The sequence below is a fragment of the Typopeltis vanoorti genome, chromosome 2, assembly GCF_054136105.1.
Source record: "Typopeltis vanoorti isolate ZY-2024b chromosome 2, IOZ_Tvanoo_1.0, whole genome shotgun sequence".
Classification (NCBI taxonomy): Eukaryota; Metazoa; Arthropoda; class Arachnida; order Uropygi; family Thelyphonidae; genus Typopeltis; species Typopeltis vanoorti.
This window is the reverse complement of record NC_143550.1, coordinates 59,953,847-59,961,058: the sequence shown is the minus strand read 5'-3', so window position 1 is coordinate 59,961,058 and position 7,212 is coordinate 59,953,847.

Sequence of the window (7,212 nt, the reverse complement as noted above, 5' to 3'; positions counted from 1 at the left end):
AATAAATGGAATATTACTGTACTGGTGTGGGATAATTTCAGTCCACAACAATAGAATAAAATTATTCGTGATGAAAGGGTAGAAGAAGGGAGTGTATAGATTAGTGAAACTAGAATATATGGGTGGGAAGATGTTAAAAAGCTTATTGACTTTTAAGAATGTTTTTGAACTATTAGTAATTCATCAAATATTTTAAAACCATTTCATTTCACTTTACACTTGCTTGAATGTTTTTAAAAATAATGAATAGACTTGACCTAATACTTTGTCACCTAACAAAAATTATTTAACATTTATGATAGTTTTTGGAGTGTAAAATAACACAAGCTTCGAAACTGAAATAAAAAATATTTCTTTGCGATGATTTAGTATAAGAGGAAGACGAAAAGTCTGAATAGTGAAGAAGTAACTGAAGCCGTGCTGTGTCTTGTACATTGTCTCGCTCAGTTGTTTTTTCTTAGGGTATTTTATCTGTCTGCGGGGCGGAATGGGGTTTCATGTATAAAGAACATTTTGTGTTTGTTCCACTTTATAGAACGTTGACTTAATTATAGGACATAAAACAAACCATCTTATCCTAATAAATTAAGGTTAGGAAAGCTAAGGACACTTGGCCACTTTGGGCCGTCAAGGTCTGTAATTTCCAGCGTTTATGATGATTTAATTGCAGAAATTAGGCAGATTTATCTGCTGCTCTGATCTGGCTAATTTAGACTCACTTCAAAATGTATCTAAAATTTATTCTCGTCATAGAATGAATTTGAACTTGGATTTCCAATCAGAAGTATTCTTCCTGTGGACCACATCATAACACATAAGTAGCCTCCGTAGCTCAGTTGGTTTCGACAATGCGCTTTTGTTGGAAAGACCTGGGTTCGAACCCGTATAGGACTCGAAGAACCTTTATCAGAGCTTTTCAACCGAAGGTGAGATAGCCGGTCTCATACGGAGGTGGCAGGATTTTTTCTCCCGGAAACTCCGGCCATTAGAACACACGCAATTAACAGACATAATAACACTAGCCTCGTAGACTGAGTTGTTTTAGCCGTAAATTCAAATAACCAATCATAGCACATATAAATGGTGCAAGTCATTTATAAGAGCCATACTTGAAGAACTTGATGACCCTTCGTTATCGACAAGGTTTCGCCGTTTACATATTGGGAGAGCAAGAAATCAGTCCCCATACACTATGTGGAAGAATCGACTACTGTATGTATGCACTCATCTCAGGCCGCCCTATCAATCAGAAATTATGATTTTGAATTTCCAATTGTATTTACTTGAATTCAGATATTTAAATTTCACGCACCAGGTGGCTTAATATATTCTAAATAAGGGGATTCGATTCAGGCATGGAAATATCCAATAGCAGTACTGGTATGAAGTTATATATGGCAGCAAATTTTCGTCTATGGATTGTAGTATAGGTGAATGAAATCTTGATTGCAATTGCCTGCAACTGCATTTTATAAGATCTTTCAAACTCATATATCCTAGTCTTAGTGTGTGTGACCTATTCTATGATAAGGGTTGGTGTTTTTAGGTGATATTCTTTGCACATAACAGATAAATCGATACACAATGATTGCATAAATTTGTAATTTCCTACTCAAGATTTGAATCGTAATTAGAATATGTGAAAACATATGAAGAGGTATAAAGTTATTTGTCACAAGGAACAACTGCTGCCTAGCACATTATATTTCAGCCAGTGATTCGCATAGTTGATGAAGCCGAAACAATCTCGGACAATGATTAACAAAAATGAAAAGTACAAACAATCCTTTTGTGGAAGGCAGCAATTTCCATGCTGAACTTAATGGAAAAGTATTTTGTGTTTCTCTATCCTATCAGGAAGAAATAATTTATAAGTCATCAGTTCATCCTACTAGAACAAAGAGACTCATTTACGAGGGTGGGCTGAAAAGTTGTCGGCCTCGACCATACATGGCAACACTATCGGCACGATTTTTTTCCCTAAGTTGGTATATCAGGCCGCCTGATTAGATGAGTGGTAGCGAATCCGCTCTCCAGCCAAAAGACTGTGGGTTCGAATCCCGCCGTGGGAATGGATGTTTGTAATTGTCTGTGAAAATACTAGTGGTGGTGGTGGAGAGTAGATGGCATTTGTGTAGATGATGCAGTTGGTGGATGAGGTTGAATGGTGGAGACGGAGAGTTGCCAAGTAGGTGCCCTCCCTTTAAACTTGAGTTTAAAGGGAGGGCACCTACTTGGCCGTACCAGCCTTGAAGATGATCCACGTGAAGGACGTCCAAAAAGTGTAACAACACCAGGAAATCATTGATCAAGTGCACAATATGGTATTGGATGACCGGCGAGTCAAAGTGCGTGAAATTGCTGAGACCATAGGCATTTCAAAAGAACGTGTAGGATATATTTTGCATGAAGAATTGCAAATGAAAAAGCTTTGCGCAAGATGGGTGCCTCGCTTGCTCACAGCAGATCAAAAATACACTCGCATGAAAATCTCTGAACAGTGCTCAGAGCGTTCTAACAAGAATAAAACTGATTTTTTTGTGCGCCGATTTATTACTATGGATGAGATTTCGATTCACCATTACAGACCAGAATCCAAACAGCAGTCAAAACAGTGGACAGAAGCCGGTTGTTCAGCGCCAAAGAAGACAAGTCGGTTCCATCAGCAGGAAAGGTCATGGCATCTGTGTTTTGGGAATGTAAAGGCATTTTGTTTATTAATTATCTTTAAAAGGGTAAAGCAATAACTAGGGAATATTATTCCGATCTTTTAACCAGACCGGACGAAAAACTTCGTGAGAAAAGATCCGGTTTGAAGAAGAAAAAAAATCGTCTTTCATCAGGACAATGCACCTGCCCACAAAGGTGTTTTGGCAATGGGAAAATTATGGGATCTGCACTATGAATTGTTGGAACATCCACCCTGTTCCCCAGATTTGGCTCCATCTCACTTCTGTCTCTTCCCAAAACTAAAACACTTCCTCGCTGGTCAGCGTTTTTCTTCGAATCAAGAGGTGATTGCAGTTGATGAGGGATATTTTGGAGATCTTACTGAGAACCACTACAGGGACGGGATAATGGCGCTGGAGCATCGCTGGAATAAATGTATCAGTCTTAAGGGAAATATGTTGAAAAATAAAAATAATTTTGAAATTATAAATTCGTTTTTTATTGTTGGGCCGAGAATTTTTTAGACCACCCACGTATATTTCAAGATCTTGGAATGTGTCATTTAATTCTTAAAACAGAAATAAGTTCTCAATTAAATGGATAATTTTAAATGTTATGAGCTTTCTATAGGCTCTTGCATTAGTAGGCCATTGAGATCAGGGCTTATTTGTAAAATTTCACCATCTTTAGTGTAAACCTATAGATTACGTCATAATACAGTGAAAGTCCGTGATATAACGTACGTGATTGTCAGAGAAAGCGGGAACGATACACATAATACCAAATTATGACGAAAAATTCGTTCTAAGAGACAGCTTAATTAGTAGGTCTGCAGTGATATCCTGAAGCAGTAAGTCTATTTGAATAACTGACACAATCGCATCCGGCTAAAATTTCATACCTCTCAACGTTACATTTGTAACATTTTCCACTGTTTAATTTTCCATCAATCAAAAAAAAAAGACTTTCACCATCCAATATAAGACTGCAACTATACTTATTAGGGAGCCTCCGTAGCTCAGTCAGTATATACGAAGCCCTTTGATTATAAAGACCTGAGTTCGATTCTCGTCAGTGACGGGAGGAACCTTTACCTGGTCTCTTTCGACTAATGGTGAGTTAACCGGTCTCATATGGAGGTGGCAGGTCATCCCGGTAACTCTGGTTTTTCATCCCTCGAAACAGGCAAACCGGTTCCGTGAACCCACACACGGCTACAGTCATAAAATATACCACGGCAAAGAAAGCAACGGGAAACCACCTTGCTCATACTCATCTCCCTAGTATGGTAGCATATAGCTATCCCCACCAGCCGTATGGCTGAGAGAATAGCATAGAATAGGATAGTGCTTTATAATTCAGAAGGTTACTGTACGTTATCTTTCTCAGACAATAAAATATTTGCATGAAGATTATCTTTATTTATCTCTTCTGAAAATATACGCAAATGCCATCTGCCCAGAAAAATGCAACGTGCTAGTTTGATATATGGAAATCTTTCATTTTTCCATCTCATAAACCGAGCAACAAAAACTCAGTTTAATGGGAATGGGTTCTTATATTCTGACCTAGAAAATAAAAATTTAAATAGCGGTCAGAACTGTTCATTTCTATACCAGCCGTGCAGCTCTCTCTCTCTCTCTCTCTCTCTCTCTCTCTCTCTCTGTGTGTGTGTGTGAACACTTTGAAGTACTCATATAATATATATGCACGATATTTCTTTCTTTCTAAGTTTTAAGCTACTCCTTTAACTGAAGCTTTTCTTAGTTCACAGTACAATTGCACATGTTGTATCACGTCAGCAACACGAAGAGTGGAGATTCGTAAATGAATATTTTTGAATGAAGAAAATGAAAATGTGAATCTCACCCGCGAAAGTTTGATAAACCCACAGCACACTTTTGTACAATGGGTGGACTAAGAATTAGATAAACTGCAAGTCCCTTTCTAGAGACCAGACATAAAACTTTTTTCTATTCACTTCGGTCCTCGGTAAGCAAAATGGTAGTCTTTCACCAAAAGATAAAATCATTACTACCCAAAAACCTTCAGTTCACAGACAGTCCACAGTGGAATTATATACAGCAAGATAACATAGCCAGCTAATGCAAGATTACGTTATTTTGTCTCTACTAAGAACATTCTCCATTTGCTTTTCAGACATTCATTTCTAAATCTCAGTATGTGTGAATTTATTTGTTATTTTTCGGATTATAATTTTAATGAACGTTTTACAATCCTAATTGATAGTTGCTATTTCTTTAGTTCTATTCACAACACGGTGTGTTTTGTTTATTTGGGTATATCAGTGTCGTTCTTTCCCCCTTCCTCTCCCAACCATATCTATCGTTGCGTTTCTTTTTTCATGATTGCCTTTAGACTAAACACTTCGATTTACTGTAAATATGAAAACACTATATCTGACAATATGAATGAAGTTTTTACATTTTTATGACTACAGTGTTCTCAAAACAACTAGAGATTTTATTAAAATCTTTGGATATAAGATATATATATAAATCTCACGTACAACGTTTCTATTTTTATTTTTTATTATTTTTATTTTATAAAAAATACCTTCTCAACGAAAGGTCTTGGGCCTAAGTCCTTTAACTGTGATGGTTCCTTTCACAGGATATCCTGTGTCTCCAGAGCTGCGATTCGAAAGCAACTTTCTAATGATTGACTGGACGTGAGTACTCGCCCAGCACCCGTAACTTGTACGTCGATAACGACTAATTCATTTCTTCTCTTGTTAGTCCGATGGGGTTCTACTGAAGTCATCTAACCTATTCCTTGGAACACTCACTGTTGCATTGTGTTTTCTGTGCGTATTCCATGCGTGGTAACAATACTGCATGACATCAACAAAGTTTCTATATTCTAACAGTCTGCTCCACGTCTTGTCAGCATATCTTCCCCGAGTTGTACGAGCTCGAGTTGGCAGAGCATTGACTGTTGTCTTGATTAAATCTATACTCTATATGAAAATCCAGAGGAGAAGAGAGTCCCATGTCTCCATTGATGTTGGGAGGAAACATGTTTGGATTCTTATAATGCATCTCCATCGACTACATGGAAGAATATTAAATCCAGCCTTCGTAGAAGTCGTAATTGAATGTCCTTCCATCAAACACCTATCCAGAGGTATGCAGATAATCTTCCTTCATAAATGAAGTCCTAGAAGTAGCAAGACATAATTCCAAAGTGGAGAGGGGAAATTTCTTTAATTTGGATGAATGTGATCTCGCCACTAACTATCGCAGAGAGGGAATCCCAAGACCTCCATGGTTTACAATGGCATGGGATATGCTAATTACACATCATGCGAAGCAATAACCAAGAAAAAACAACTAAGCAAACGGCTACATGCATCCAGGAACACAATACTGGAGGAGAGGAGGAGGAGGAGGAGAGAGAGAGAGAGGGAGGGGGAGAGAGGGGAGACTTGACCTAGCATTAACCTCCTTATGACAGTCTAAGAAGACGAAAGTAATCAAGAATGAACAATTCCTTTGTTAAGGTTTAGGTATGACTTTTTTGAAGAGGATATGATCCTAGAGGAGATGGGAAAAAGATCCGCCAAGGAATATCCATTCCTGCATGGACATACCGTTCGGCTAAATCTAAATTTCTTGGGTCGACCTGAGAAGGAGACGGAGAAATCGCACTCCACTTTGTCCCATTGATATTTTATGACTCGATCTTGAAAAAAGTCGGCTGCATGGTTGACGAATTCCTGCAAACCCTGTCTCTAGGACATCCAGTGATCATATACCTATTGATGAATTGTTCTCTTATACTCATTAATCTACTATATTAACCTAAAGAAATTCATAAACATCCATGCTCGTGACGGGATTCAAACCCACAACCAGTTGGTTAGATAAGAAGTAAGCTCTCCACTCGACCAACCAGGCTGTGTAATCTTCTAGCTAGTTTGCCTATTTTGTGGGATGGAAAATTCTGTCACTGTTGTATGAAATCGGCTGACTCATGTTCAAATGAAAAAGTATTTTCATGAAACAGAAATCAGTACAAATCTGTCAATACTATGACTGAATATTATATTGAAATATTCCAGTTCCATTTTGATTTCTGAAAACGAACCACTTTTCGTTTCCGAAAGTATAATTTTCAGAGAAAAAAGTTTTGTTTTTTTTTAATTTATAATATATAATTTTATTGATTTCTAAAATATTTACACATATACAATGATCATCTTGAGTGACATTCTAATTTATAATGTTTACAAAATTCAGCACTAAGTGCTGCATATATGATTAATTTTCTACATTAGATTTCAATTAAAAATTTCAATTTTTGCCTCTATATTATGTATTTACAACACATGTTCTTCGAATATTAACAATGAAGATTGTATAGAATTTTCTGTATAATGAATGACTAATATAATAATGTTAATAATTAATTTTTTTATTACATTGCATACATTTGTTACAGTTATTATATACATTACATACATTTGATTACATATGATACATTACTTACATTTGTTTACATGTGTTACATTACGTGCAT